Genomic DNA, 16,266 nt, shown 5'->3' on the forward strand with positions numbered 1-16,266 from the left:
ATCTTTTAAAACTGTTTTAAAAGGATACACAATATGTATTTGTTATTTTATATATAAAATAAAATAACAAACTAGACGCATAAACATGATTGACATATATATAATTGGTTAAAATGTTTTTTTAACAAAAGGTGTAACAAATCTTGTGTGCATGCATTATTCGTTAACACAAATATTTTTAAATTACCCGTCAAATTTAAGTCATGTCATCCAATGAGCTTGCAAACACTCCTCGTTATTTTTCTGATCTAGTGAGACTAGGCTAAATTATAGCCACGAGGTGGATGTTTCGATCTAGTGAGACTAGCGTGAATTTTCACTGTTTTCAAATTGGACGACTTAATCGTATTCACGGTGAGACCTGAGTTCGAGGCAAGGATGGGACAAACATGCCAATAGATAATAATGGTTTGTTGGATTACACATATCTCAAGGTCCCATAAAGATCTAAGAGTTGCACTTGTAATGCAATTGGTACCCACTACCTACCAATAGACTCCATAACTGCTAGCTGATCAACAGATGTGGCTATGGAACCTCTATGTGGATCTTAAGCTTTCGTAAATTACTTGTTTTTAAAAAAATATTATAAAAACTTGGGTAGTTAATTTATTAAAGCTTAATATCGAAAATACTAAATTGAATCTTATATCTGTTGTAGATTTCAAATAATGAACACGTAAACCAAAACACACATCCTTCTTTGTTGGAGAAGGATAAACTCAATGTTCAAACTTCCTAGACTGGAAATGCAACCTGAGAACTGTTTCTCAAGCATAAATGGAAGTTAAGCAAAACTAGAACCCTTATCCGATCCTTCTGTTTGCGCAGCTCCTGCTACTCAGCAAAATGCTTATCGGAAGTTGTTCGATGAGTAGGAGAAGTAGGATAAAAATGGTGAAAAGGAATAAGCCGAATACTTTGTGGAAGGAAAAGATAAATCATTTTTCAGGAAAATTATTCCACCTTCCAAGAAGGAAATCCCAACTAAAGACACCGAATATTTCTATTGTGGAAAGGTTGGCAATTGGAGAAGGAAGTTGTCCTATCTACCAATCTGAGCTGAGAAAATGCAATGCTAGTAAGACTAGAAATCTCAAGTATATTTCATATACGGTTATATACTTCTTCTAGTGATTCCTAGATCATTGTTAACTGATTGTGGTCTTCACACCTGTAACAATATAAAGGGAATGAGAAGTAATAATAGACTGAAGAAAGGCACACTGGATTTGTGAGTAGGCAATGAGAATCAAGCTTCGATTGAAGTCATTGATCACTATGAGCTTACTCTTTCAAGTGGTCTTATTGTTTTGTTAAAACAATATTATTATGCTCCTAGTATTAGAAGCAATATGATTTAAAAGATGCTGGTTTTAAACTTGCATTTACGCACTTTGGTATTTCAGTTTCTAAGGATAATATTATTTTTTTTATCTTAATGCCTATCCAAGTGATGGTATTTTTGAAATTGATATGCATGGTGTGATTTCAAATGAGAATTCTATGTATACCTGTAACGCCAAGTGATTCAAGCAACGCTTGAATAAAACCTATCTATGACATTGTCAACTTGGTCATATAAACAACGCATTTAAAAACTCCATTCTTATGGACTTTTGGAATCAAATGACTTTGATTCATTTGATGTATGTGAGTAATGTTTATGTGAAAGGATGACAAAGGCTCATTTCTCCGATTTAGGTGAAAGAGCTACATATCTTTTAGGACTAATACATATTGATGTATGTGGCTCTTTAGAATAATGTCTAGAAATGGTAAATCTTGCTTCGTTAAATTAACTATGGTTATAGTAGATACGGTTATGTTTACTTGCTGAAAAATAAACATTAAGTTTTTGAAATGTAAGATCCTGTTTACCCAGAAGGTTGGGACTCCGTCCAAAATGGTGGGACGCTGTCCTGTTGTGAAGGGCTGAACGCCGTCCAGTAATCTGGACGCTGTCCACATTAACTGGCGGGCCAGCTGTCTTGTTTTTAGACATTTCAAATGAGTATTTTGGTAATTTCACTTTGTGGATTAATTTAAGGCCCTAGATCAGTTTTGGAGCACCATTTACTCCATCTCCAACAACCACACCTCTTCCAATTCAATTTTAGAGAGAGAAAAGGGTTTCTAGAGTGAGAGAGCTCAAATCAAGGAAGAAGAAGGTCGAATCGGGTTTAAGTGCGAGTTCTAAAGTTGTTCATCTAGTCCCTAGCTACATTTTGATTGTAGTGGTAAGTCTTAACCTTTAATCCCTTGTTTTAATTGTTTAAGGGTTAGGGTTTGGGTTAGAGATGAACATAAAACCCATTTGTTAGTGATTTGGGGGTTTTTGGGTAAGTTTGGGTCATGAGTACTCAAAGATGACTAACCTAGAGTTTTGAAATGTTAAATTGTGCTTATGGGTCTTAAATGATAGTAAACCACTAGCACACTTAGATTTTAAAGTGAATGGGTGTATTTGGGTATGATAGTGACCCAAATGAGTGTGTTAACCTTGAAATAGGTCAAATGAGTTTTTGATGACCTAGGTGGGTTAATGGGTGCGAAAATGTGATAACCTTGTGTTAAAAGGTGTATTATGACCATAATTGAATCGTTAGTAAGGGTTTGACAAAATTCCGACCTAGTGTTAGAATGAATGGTGCAAATGGGTCACGTTTGCACTATGGGCCAAATGGCATTTATATGGCGAATAAGTTGGTTGACCAACTTGAATATATGATTGATATATGTGTGTAATGTATTAGGTACCTTGCTTTGAAGAGTACGGAAGTATAATCATCACCGACGTGTTAAGGTGAGTGGAATAAGTATACATGTATGTATATAATGTATTTATTTGTAGGGACGGATATGTGTTGTCCGAGTTAGTGATATATATTGTTGTACACTAACGGTTTCTAAGAATGGATATGTGTTGTCCAAGTTAGTGATATATGTCGTTGTACACTAATGGCGTTTGAGAACAGTTATGTGTTGTCCTAGTTAGTGATATATGTCGTTGTACACTAACAGTTTTATGAACGGATATGTGTTGTCGTTCCGCCAAGGGTTAGTGATATATGTTGTTGTACACTAACGGTTGTTATGAACACCGATGGGAAATTCGAGTACCATTCCTTTGTACAATTGGTTAACCATGGTTTTGTGTTGTGGTATAGCATAATATATTGTTCGTGTTATATGCTATCGTTTGTGCTAGCTCATGATATTGTGGACTTAGCATTTGTATTTAGATGGTATGCTAATTCGTAAAATGCTAGCGTGTATGAGGTATTTGTGTAAGTGATTGCAAGTAAGTAGATTATATATGTATGCGTATAATTATTGCATTCACTAAGCTTTGCTTACCCTCTCGTTGTTTACCTTTTTATAGGCTCGGGCGTCTACAAGGGTAAGGGTGTTCGGTTGGATTAGAGATCCCGCTTTGTTTTGATAGGGGACGCTTTTGAATGTGTTAGCTTTTGAAGTTGGCCAATATGTGGGTAGTTTAACCCCAAACACCATGCTCTAGGTGTCGTTTGGAATTTAAACTCTTATGGTCGAACTTGTATTTTTGAACGAAACTCGTAAATCGGCCGGTGTGGGCCCGATGTTGTAAAACTTGGTTTTATGGTGGAAATCTCTTAGTTTAACTTATATTGTTATGCTGTAAAAAGGGTTTCGTTTGAAAGTGTCGGGAAGCGGGTTTTCCGCTCGCGTAAGTTGAGCACGGGGATCAGTCACTGGCAGTTCAATGGGACACCGTCCCAAAAGGCTGGACGCCGTCCTGGCCTTCAGTACTGGACGCCGTCCAGAATGCTGGACGCCGTCCAGAATGCTGGACGCCGTCCAGATGTACTAGTCCAGAATTTTTTTTTTGGGGTCATATTTTGGGCGTATCAAGGTTTGGGTTGTTACAAGTGGTATCACAGCATGGTCTAAGGGATTTAGGCGACTTGAGATTTGTTCCTAGACTTAGACTTATTTATGTATGCGTCGTATGCGGGACTTGTAGGAGACGGGTCGGACCGGGGATTGGTTAGTGCCTAGGTTTAGGTGAACTAACTATGCGCTAATTGTTTTGTGTTGTGTTTTGCAATCATCAAGCGAGATAGACGTTATACTAGCAAGTTAATGCGACTTGGTCGCGTAACAATGATTAGCTACCATTGTTACAGGTTCAAATCGTGTCGAACAAGTGATGTACGACGATTGTTGAGCAAGATGGGGCGGTGAGGTGTATATGTGTATATTTTGTGGCATGTCCTTCGCGTCGTTGTTTAATCTATTTCCGTTTTATAGTATGAAGATGAGAAATGGACACGACACCAATGACGGTGGTACGAGTGAGGATGCCGAGTTTACGGCAAAGGTTGAGGCTATCTTTAAACGTCAAAAAGCGGAGTTTCTTGAAGACGTTAAGAAGATGTTTCTAGATACGATTGATGAGCAATTAGTCAATGTAGTAAAGGAACAAATTAAGGTTGTCCTTCAAGAGGATAATGTTGGAAGAAGGTACTTTTTTTATAAGAATTTCAAGGATTCACAACCTCCCACCTTTGATGGCGAACGGGACCCACTTAAGAGTGCTCGTTGGATCTCCGATATGGAGGGGGCTTTTCGTACATGTGAATGCCCTCTCGATAAAAAGACGAGGTATGGTTGTAGCATGTTAAGGGGTGATGCTAAATTGTGGTGGGACGCGAAGATCCAACTTTATGGTGAAGAACAATGCATGGAATTCACTTGGGATGAATTCAAGAAGGAGTTTTTCGACGAATACCGAACTTTGGCCGATCTTACTGGACTCAAGGACGAGTTGCGTTCCTTGAGGCAAGGGTCGATGGATTTGAACACTCTCAAATCTGTTTTATTGTCAAAGACCCAATTTTGCCCGGAGTATGTCGGGAATGATATAATGTTGAAAAAAGATTTTTACCGAATCTTGAACGATAACTATCAAGAAAAGATTAGTGTAAGTGTGGTAAAAAGCTTTGACAAATTGTTCAACATGGCAAAGGGTTTTGAGGCGCTCATTTTGAGAAAGAGTGGCTTTACTTTCGGCAAAAGAAAGTTTAAGGGTTCGAGTCATTCGAACTTTTCAAATAAGAAGAGCAAGAAGGGCTCCGAAAGCGTTGGTAGTGTGAAGAAGGGAAATTCCGGTGGTTATGTGGTCACTTGCTACAATTGTGGGCACAAAGGTCACATCTCTCGTGATTGCCCGAAATTATCATCTACAACCAAGCTCACTTATTATAATTGTAGTAAGGAAGGGCACCGAAGGCCGGAGTGTCCCGATTTGAACACAAATCATGTTAAGAAGTTGGAGAAGGCAGCGGGTACGGCTCGGGGACGTAATTATTTGATGACCCATGATGAGGCCAAACAATCCAATGAAGTCGTCTCAGGTACTTTCATGGTTGACTCTAATCCGGCTAGGATACTATTTGATAGCGGTGCTAATTTATCGTTTGTGTCTCTGCGTTTTGTGCCTAAGCTTGATAAACCACTAGCTAAGTTGAGTCATCCGGTAGAAGTTGAAATAGCGGATGGTAAAACGGTGCTAGGGGTTGAGGTGTGTAATGATTGTGATATTGTGTTTGGTTCCGAAACGTTTAAAATTAATCTTATTCCGATGACCTTGGGCGAATTTGATATTGTCGTTGGTATGGATTGGCTCGATCGTTATAGAGCCGATATTGCATGCCATGAAAAATCTATTCGTGTGAAGACCCCAAGTGGGGGAGAGTTAATTATTCACGGCGAGAGACGAAGGAGACTTGTGCCATTATGCACCTATGCACGGGCACGGCGTTTTCTTGCTAGTGGTGGCTTGGCTTTTCTTGCTCATGTAGTTGATACTCGCGAAGATCCACCATCCATTCGTGAAATTCCGGTGGTTAGTGAATTTGAAGACGTTTTTCCGGATGAATTACCGGGTGTTCCGGCGGAAAGACAAGTCGAATTTCGCATTGAGTTGGTTCCGGGAGCTACTCCCATTGCTAAGACTCCTTATCGTTTAGCACCAACGGAAATGCAAGAGTTGTTAAATCAAACCCAAGAGTTGCTCGAAAAGGTTTTTATTCGACCGAGTGCTTCACCATGGGGAGCTCCGGTTTTATTCGTGAAGAAGAAGGATGGTAGTATGCGGATGTGCATCGATTATCGGGAGTTGAACAAAGTGACGATCAAGAATTGTTATCCATTGCCTAGGATTGACGATTTGTTTGACCAACTCCAAGGTGCAACGTATTTCTCCAAAATCGACCTACGGTCCGGCTATCACCAAATGCGGGTCCGTGAGGAAGACATCGAGAAAACAGCTTTTCGAACTCGTTATGGGCATTTTGAATTCGTGGTTATGCCTTTTGGTCTTACGAATGCACCGGCGGCATTCATGGATCTTATGAACAAAGTGTGCCAACCTATGTTGGACAAGTCGGTAATAGTGTTCATTGACGACATACTTGTTTATTCAAAGAGTATGAAGGAACATGAACATCATTTGCGGGGTGTGTTGAAGACGCCGCGAAAGGAGAAGTTGTATGCTAAATTCTCCAAATGTGAATTTTGGCTAAGGGAATTTCAATTCCTTGGTCATATTGTGAACAAAGACGGTATTCAAGTAGATCCGGGGAAGATTGAGACGGTGAAGAGTTGGGGAAGACCGACTACGCCCACTGAAATCTGAAGTTTCCTCGGATTGGCCGGTTATTATCATCGTTTTATCCAAGACTTTTCTAAAATCGCTTCTCCTTTGACAAAGTTAACGAGAAAGAACGCGAGATTTAATTGGGAAAATGAGCAAGAAATTGCTTTCCAATTGCTAAAAGAGAAGTTATGTCAAGCTCCGGTTTTAGTGTTGCCGGAAGGTGTAGAAGACATGACGGTTTATTGTGATGCTTCTTTAAATGGGATCGGTTGTGTTCTAATGCAACGAGGTAAAGTCATCGCGTATGCCTCTCGACAATTAAAGGAACACGAAACAAGATATCCGACTCATGATCTTGAGTTGGCGGCGGTTGTTCATGCGTTGAAAATTTAGTGCCATTACTTATATGGTGTCAAGTGTACGATTTATTCGGATCACAAGAGCTTGAAACATCTTTTTGATCAACGAGATTTGAATTATCGTCAACGTAGATGGATGGATGTGGTGAAGGACTATGATTGTGAAATACTTTATCATCCGGGTAAGGCGAATGTGGTCGCGGATGCGTTAAGTCGAAAGATTCAACATCCGGCGATACGAGTAGGATCGTTACGCATGATTATTACTAACGATTTTCTTGTAAATCTTGGCGAGACTCAAATTGAAGCTTTTGTTAACAATAAGCATGAGGAACGAATCGTGGGACAAACGGAGTCTATTACTTTAGGTCCGCATGGTTTGTTGTCTTTTCAAGGACGAGTATGGGTGCCTAGAATGGGAGATTTCCGACGAGTGCTACTTGATGAAGCACATAAGTCAAAGTATTCCATTCATCCGGGCGCGACGAAAATGTATCTTGATTTGAGGAAAGTGTATTGGTGGCCGGGCATGAAACGTGTTGTTGTTAAATATGTTGAACAATGCGTCACGTGTTTGCAAGTTAACGCCGAACACCAAAAGCCGTATGGTACGTTACAACCGTTAGAAATCCCGAAATGGAAATGGGAGCACATCACCATGGATTTCATCACAAAGTTGCCTAAAACGGCAAGAACCCAATTTGATTCGATTTGGGTGATAGTTGATCGATTGACGAAAAGTGCTTTGTTTCTTCCCATTCGGGAAGCGATATCGTCGGAGACCTTAGCTAAATTGTTCATCAAGGAAGTGATATCGAGACATGGGGTTCCTATATCTGTTATTTCGGATTGAGATACTCGTTTTACATCTCGATTTTGGGAAAAGTTTCACGAAGATATGGGTACACAATTGAAATTGAGCACGGCGTATCATCCTCAAACGGACGGTCAAACCGAACGTACGAATCAAACATTAGAGGATATGTTACGGGCGTGTATTATTGATTTCGGCGGTAGTTGGGATGAGCACTTACCATTGGTGGAATTCTCGTACAATAATAGTTATCATACTAGTATCGAGATGCCACCTTACGAGATGCTTTATGGGCGTAGATGTCGAACCCTGATTTGTTGGGGGTGAAGTGGGTCAAAGAGAAATCGGGAGTACCGATTTGGTTTTAGAGACGAATAGCAAGATTGATATGTTTCGGGCTCATTTGAAAAAGGCTCAGGATAGACAAAAGGCGTATGCAGACAAATGAAGACGACCGATTGAGTTTCAAGAAGGTGACATGGTGATGCTTAAAGTTTCAACGTGTTGGTGAAGTTGCATATCATTTGGAATTACTCGAAGAGCTTGCGAGGATCCATAATACATTTCATGTTTCCCACCTCCGTAAGTGTCTTGCGAATGAGTCTTCATGGGTGCCTTTAGATGAAATTCAGCTAAACAATAAGTTAGAGTATATTGAGGAGCCGATTGCTATACTCGATGAAAAGGTGAAAAGATTGAGGAATAAAGATGTGAGAACTTTTAAATTTCAATGGCGTCGAAGTATAGGTTCCGAGTTTATGTGGGAATCCGTAGTGTTTGTTTTAGTGTATCTTCCTGCTTGTCATGCGGCTTGGATTGCGAGGTCGCAATCCGGTTCAAGTGGGGGAGAGTTGTAAGATCCTGTTTACCCAGAAGGTTGGGAAGCCATCCAAAATGGTGGGACGCCGTCCTGTTGTGAAGGGCTGGACGCCGTCCAGTAATCTGGACGCCGTCCAGATTAACTGGCGGGCCAGCTGTCTTGTTTTTAGACATTTCAAATGGGTATTTTGGTAATTTCACTTTGTTGACGAATTTAAGGCCCTAGATCAGTTTTGGAGCACCATTTACTCCATCTCCAACAACCACACCTCTTCCAATTCAATTTTAGAGAGAGAAAAGGGTTTCTAGAGTGAGAGAGCTCAAATCAAGGAAGAAGAAGGTCGAATCGGGTTTAAGTGCGAGTTCTAAAGTTGTTCATCTAGTCCCTAGCTACATTTTGATTGTAGTGGTAAGTCTTAACCTTTAATCCCTTGTTTTAATTGTTTAAGGGTTAGGGTTTGGGTTAGAGATGAACATAAAACCCATTTGTTAGTGATTTGGGGGTTTTGGGTAAGTTTGGGTCATGAGTACTCAAAGATAACTAACCTAGGGTTTTGAAATGTTAAATTGTGCTTATGGGTCTTAAATGATAGTAAACCACTAGCACACTTAGAGTTTAAAGTGAATGGGTGTATTTGGGTATGATAGTGACCCAAATGAGTGTGTTAACCTTGAAATAGGTCAAATGAGTCTTTAATGACCTAGGTGGGTTAATGGAAGCGAAAATGTGATAACCTTGTGTTAAAAGGTGTATTAAGACCATAATTGAATCGTTAGTAAGGGTTTGACAAAATTCCGACCTAGTGTTAGAATGAATGGTGCAAATGGGTCACGTTTGCACTATGGGCCAAATGGCATTTGTATGGCGAATAAGTTGGTTGACCAACTTGAATGTATGATTGATATATGTGCGTAATGTATTAGGTACCTTGCTTTAAGAGTACGGAAGTATAATCATCACCGACCTGTTAAGGTGAGTGGAATAAGTATACATGTATGTATATAATGTATTTATTTGTAGGGACGGATATGTGTTGTCCGAGTTAGTGATATATATTGTTGTACACTAACGGTTTCTAAGAACGGATATGTGTTGTCCAAGTTAGTGATATATGTTGTTGTACACTAATGGCCTTTGAGAACGGATATGTGTTGTCCTAGTTAGCGATATATGTCGTTGTACACTAACGGTTTTATGAACGGATATGTGTTGTCGTTCCGCCAAGGGTTAGTGATATATGTTGTTGTACACTAACGGTTGTTATGAACACCGATGGGAAATTCGAATACCATTCCTTTGTACGATTGGTTAACCATGGTTTTGTATTGTGGTATAGCATAATATATTGTTTGTGTTATATGCTATCATTTGTGCTAGCTCATGATATCGTGGACTTAGCATTTGTATTTAGATGGTATGCTAATTCTTAAAATGCTAGCGTGTATGAGGTATTTGTGTAAGTGATTGCAAGTAAGTAGATTGTATATGTATGCGTATAATTATTGCATTCACTAAGCTTTGCTTACCCTCTCGTTGTTTACCTTTTTATAGGCTCGGGCGTCGACATGGGTAAGGGTGTTCGGTTGGATTAGAGATCCCGCTTTGTTTTGATAGGGGACACTTTTGGATGTGTTAGCTTTTGAAGTTGGCCAATATGTGGGTAGTTTAACCCCAAACACCATGCTCTAGGTGTCGTTTGGAATTTAAACTCTTATGATCGAACTTGTATTTTTGAACGAAACTCGTAAATCGGCCGGTGTGGGCCCGATGTTGTAAAACTTGGTTTTATGGTGGAAATCTCTTAGTTTAACTTATATTGTCATGCTGTAAAAAGGGTTTCGTTTGAAAGTGTCGGGAAGCGGGTTTTCCGCTCGCGTAAGTTGAGCACGGGGATCAGTCCCTGGCAGTTCAATGGGACGCCGTCCCAAAAGGCTGGATGCCGTCCTGGCCTTCAGTACTGGACGTCGTCCAGAATGCTGGACGCCGTCCAGATGTACTAGTCCAGAAAAAAAAATTGGGTCATATTTTGGGTGTATCGAGGTTTGAGTTGTTACATGAAATGTTCAACTTCTTCGAAAACGAAATAAACAATCAGCTTGGAAATATATTTAAATCACTTCACTCTGATGGAGGAAGTGAGTATATGAGTCAAGAGTTTTTGGACCACCTGTAGAATTGTGGGATTGTCTTACAATTCACTTCACCTCACACACCACTACTCAATGGTAAGTCTGAATGGAGGAATCAAACTTTACTCGATATGGTTCAATCTATGATGAGTCTGACTACTCTACCATCGTCTTTTTGGGGTTAAACATTAGAGTCTGCTGCAAGCATACTCAATATGGTTCCAACCAAGAAGGTAGAAAAGACACCATATGTAGTATGGCATGGGAAGATTCCCAAGTTGTCTTATTTGAAATTCTGGGGTTGTGCAGTGTATGTGAAACATGACACTTCAAACAAATTAAAACCCTAAAGTATTAAATTTCACTTTATGGGATACCCAAAGGAAACAATGGGTTACTACTTCTACTACAAAGCTAAAAACAAAGTGTTTTCTGCTCGGTCTACTGAATTCTTAAAAGGGAGATCTTCTCTTATAAGAATTTAGTGGGAGTAAAGTAGATCTTGAAGAAATTCAAGAACCACAAAGTAACATACCTTCTATAAGCACTAGTAATACACACGTTGAATCTGAGCACACTGTCGCTGAGCCAAAACGTGTTGCACATGAACTTCATAGGTATGGTAAAACTTCTTATTGGCATAAGAGGTTTGATTATCTTATTAATTTAGATGAATCTCACCTAAAGGATTATGAACCCTCTAGCTACCGTGAGGCCATATAAGATCATGAATCTTAAAAATGGCAAGATACCATGAATGCAAATATGCATTCCATGAAATATAATCAAGTATGTGACTTGATTGATCTTCCACCCAATTGTAAGACAATGGGGTGTAAATGAGTCTTCAAAGAGAAGACTAGCATGGACGGTAATGTAAACACTTTTAAAGCTCGATTCATGGTAAAAGGTTATGAGGAAACTTTTCCACTGATCGCGAGCTTTATACATTAGGATACTTATTGCCATAGCTACTTTTCATGATATGAAGTATGGTAAATGGATATCATAATCGCTTTTCTAAATGGCAACCTAAGCGAGGACGTATATATGGTTCAGCCGAAAGGATCTATATATCCTAAGCATCCTATTAAAGTATGCAAACTTCTAAAATCTATTTGTGGATTAAAGCAAGCATTCAGGAGCTAGAATCTTAAGTTTGATAAGAATATCAAAGAGTTTGGTTTTTCTCAAAAACAAGATGAGCTCTGTGTTTACATTAAATCTAGTGGGAGTAAAGTAGTCTTCTTAATCATATATGTTGATGACATACTTCTTATTGGAAATAACATTTCAACTTGCAAGATGTCAAGTCTTGGCTTGAAAATGTTTTTTTCATAAATGATCTTGGAGAAGCTACTTATATACTTGGAATCATGATCTATAGAAATAGATTCAAATGGCTTATTGTTTTGAATTAATGTACATATCTTATTTTGCAGAGATTTAGCATGCATTACTCCAACCTTGGAGCATTGCATGTTCAAAGGGACATATCCTTGAGCAAGTCTCAAAGTCTTATCACACATGATGAGATAAGACGAATGAAATGTATCACATATGCTTTGGCTATAGGATCCATTATGTATGCCATGTTATGTACTAAAATGATGTCTCGTTATTTTTGAGTTTGACGAGTCGTTATCAACAAAATCTAAGTTAAGAACATTTGATTGTTGTTAAGAATATTCTTAAGTATTTGTAGAGTACTAAAGATATGTTCTTGATTTACGGTGGTTTGGAAAAGGAGTCAAGTATTAAGTTATATACTGATGCTAGTTTCCAAACTGATCGAGATGATTCTCGATCCCAATCAGGTTGTGTCTTTGTCACGATGGACGAGACAGTTAATTGGAAGAGCTCAAAGTAGAGCATGGTTGAATAATCTACAACAAAAGCAGAATAGATTATTGCTTGAGAAGCTGCTCAGGAAGCTGTCTGGATTAAGAAGTTTACTGTTGAACTCGAAGTAGTTCCCAACATTAAATCTTCTATGAAAATGTATTGTGATAGTTCGTCACGTATTATACTTACAAAAGAATCACATATACATTAATCAATCTGACACATTCTTCAAAAGTTTTGACTACATTCGTGAAGTCATTGAGACGAATGAAATTAGTATTCTTAAGATTCATACAGATGATGTCGTGGCTGACCCGTTCACGAAGCCCTTGATGTACAACCAGCATGATGATCATGCTAGTAATATTGGACTTCGTTAAGCTAATAATCTTTTTCATTTGTAATTTAGTATTTGGATATTTCTGGAACATTAAACAGTTTTATCTAAATGAATTGAGATACTCAGTATGGTCGTTTTCATTTATATTACTGTGTTCTATATTAGCATGTTTAATGCGTAAATAATTATTGATTATTCTAAATCTCCATAATCGGTCATGTTATGGGAATAACATGAATTAAGATTATTATGAATGTTTGGTTTTATTCACATATGGTGAATAGTAAACTAGTTGAGGCCAAAATTCATATATATTCATTGATGATGAATATTGGAAATGACCCAATCATGAGATGTCACTACATGGATCGTCGTCAATAGTGAATCTCATAATGGTTATGTCTTTGTGTCCTTAGACCTGAGATGTATATGTTAGTTTTCGATTGTATGACATATTATACTTTGATATGGTTAAACGATGTCCTGAACAAGGTAGTTATAAAGGTCATCATTGGGTATGATGTGAAGTACATGACAAGCACATATAATCAAAATGGAATTTATTCCTCTTCGTGAGAGTATGATACCACTGGGCCCTTCGATGAAAGTGAATGGATATTTACACGGTCGTGTCCAAGAAATATTGATTGATGATCAATTCTAACTTGGTGATCGCATTCAATCTTTCTAGATCGAGAAACAAAATTGGTTGACAAATGAGAATGACTAGATCCATGTCTCATGTCAACTCGGTATCGGTAATAAAGGGACAACAGACACTCAATCATTAAATCATTTTTAATAATAATGATAGTTCGTTTAGCTGAAACAAACACTTGTATATTTTCGAGGGCATTGACGTGTTGCTAGACGCCAATATATGTCGGTATATTTTTCTGGATGTTATGGCATGCACAAGTGGGAGTTTTTTGGTTCAGTGTGCACGTCATAACACAAATCTATACTACCACTTATATACAAGTCTATGGGGTCACACACTTTAGCATTTAGACACCATTATTATATATTGTTGATATATGATTATAACCTATAGTTCGAAAAAGTATGAATTAATTAAATATGATTTAATTAAATATACAATGCTCAATGGACCGTTGAACCACTAAATATTAAATGAGCTTATTTTTGTGTAAAGATAATAAAAATAAATTGGGCTAGTACTTGTTTTGGTCCACCGACATTTAACATAATTGAAAAGGGTTGTTCACCTTTGAAAGGTAGATAGATAGATATCATAATATTTGGTGATCTACTCATTGCAATAAAAGAAATATAACAAGAGAAGTTGGCTTTTGTTAGTTATCGAGAAAGATTAAATAAATGGTTGTAGCCTTGTAGGCTTTTGAAAAGTGACACAAAAAGCAAAAGATAAGTATTTAAAAAGATTACATATAATTTATTATGATAAGAGATGATAGTTTTAGATATAGCAGAGAGAAACAACAAAGATAGGAATTCTTCCTTTTATTGTGTGTGTGTTTTTTGAGTCCAAAACATGAAGATTTTCAAACTCAAAATAAATTTGGTAAAACTAGCTCTCTGTTTGTGTTGGTGGTCGACAAGAAAAAGAAACAAGATATTTTCTTTTTCATTCTTCTTTTCAAACATAATACGTAAACAATATTTGATATTGTTGTTGGGTTATATACGGACTAGCATCCGGTTGGTGTTGTTCGACGTGCTGTGTGGATCAACCATAGATATATTCATACACTTTGAATATATGTTTCAACCTAGACATGGACAGTTGATTCTATCGCTCTTCCATCGCTCGCTAAAGGTATATCTAAACTATACTTCGTGATTTAATTAATTGACAATTATTAGTGGCGTAATTGGATCTTGTTGGGATCGTTAATCGTGTGAATGTTTTACTTGAAATTTATTACAAATAATAAAAGATGTTTATTAATAAATAAAAATATGTTTAATGCGGAATGAAGGATCGATGGCTAAATAGAATAGGATAAATAGTATTGGATATTACTCACCAATACAAAAGCAAAATATGATTGGATATTACTCACCAATAATACTATTGCTAGAAGATATCAAGCCTTCTTGGCTATTTTATTACTTCACGTAATATTTCTTTAATAACAAAAAAACTCAACTCTCTTTTCCAACTTAAAACAACTTCTTAAAAACTATCACTAAATAACCAATAGCAAGAAAGTAGGAACCGACTACTATAGAAAATAGATAAACACAAAATTCAAACTATAATTAAACTCCTTAACCACTTCCACTTTTAATTCTTGTTATTGTTATCCTATTCCATCTCGGCAGATTCCAAGTCCTCAACCCAGACTCCTTTGTTGGGCCCAAAACTGTTCCACCCTTTCAGCCCAATAACTCTTTGATCCAATATTTGGTAGCCGGACTTTAATTATTCCTGCATCATCCTCCCTTTCTTCAAAAAGACTCGTCCTCGAGTCTACAACTTGAAGGACCGAAACATCTAAATGATCCTCAAGAATGACACGATTTTGTTTCAAATCGTTTTTCATAACAACATCAACATTTGCACAATAGAAAACTTTAACATCTTCATTGGACATGTTGGTGTCGAATTCATCTATTGCATCACCCGCTGCAACCTCACACTCGGAATCTTCTTCTTCCTCATTGTCAGTATCATAAATAAGGACGGTGTCTTCAACCACACAAGATTCGTGAATGTACTCCATGTTAAAAACATGATCAACCGAATCAACAAAGTTATTCGATTGAGCCTCTTTTAAAAATTTAGGATTTTCAAGCTTCATCTCTATATTACGCAAGAGATTTTGCATGTCTTCCAAATCTTGAATCTTGCGATTCAGTCTCTCGATCTCAGCTTGTTTAGCAATGCCCGGGCTCTGATACCAAATAGTGTAAAAAGACGATTGTGACTAAACAAGAAATTGACAAGATAATAGTGAACCTTCTCGGTTCAGGATAACAGTGATTAAAACCTTCACGACTTAATCGAAACACAACCTTCTCGGTTGAAATAAAAAACCTTCACGGTTTGAAACTTTATTCAATATGAATAAAGAAAAATAATAATCAACTCTGCCCTCTTTATGATTCACGACTAATACATAAATACTAACAAAAACAAATGATAACAACTAAACAATTCAAAAACTAATTAACCTAAAACTAGGAGTGTACTGGATAAATATAGAAGATAAGTATAATGAAATAGTTTCCTTATTAAATTCCAATTCTTGTGTCATCCAATTCCTTTCCTCCAAAAGTTGTACTCGTCTGTTAGGCCCACAAAAAGGTTACCCAAAGTTGTGTGTTG

The sequence above is a fragment of the Rutidosis leptorrhynchoides genome, chromosome 5, assembly GCF_046630445.1.
Source record: "Rutidosis leptorrhynchoides isolate AG116_Rl617_1_P2 chromosome 5, CSIRO_AGI_Rlap_v1, whole genome shotgun sequence".
Lineage (NCBI taxonomy): Eukaryota > Viridiplantae > Streptophyta > Magnoliopsida > Asterales > Asteraceae > Rutidosis > Rutidosis leptorrhynchoides.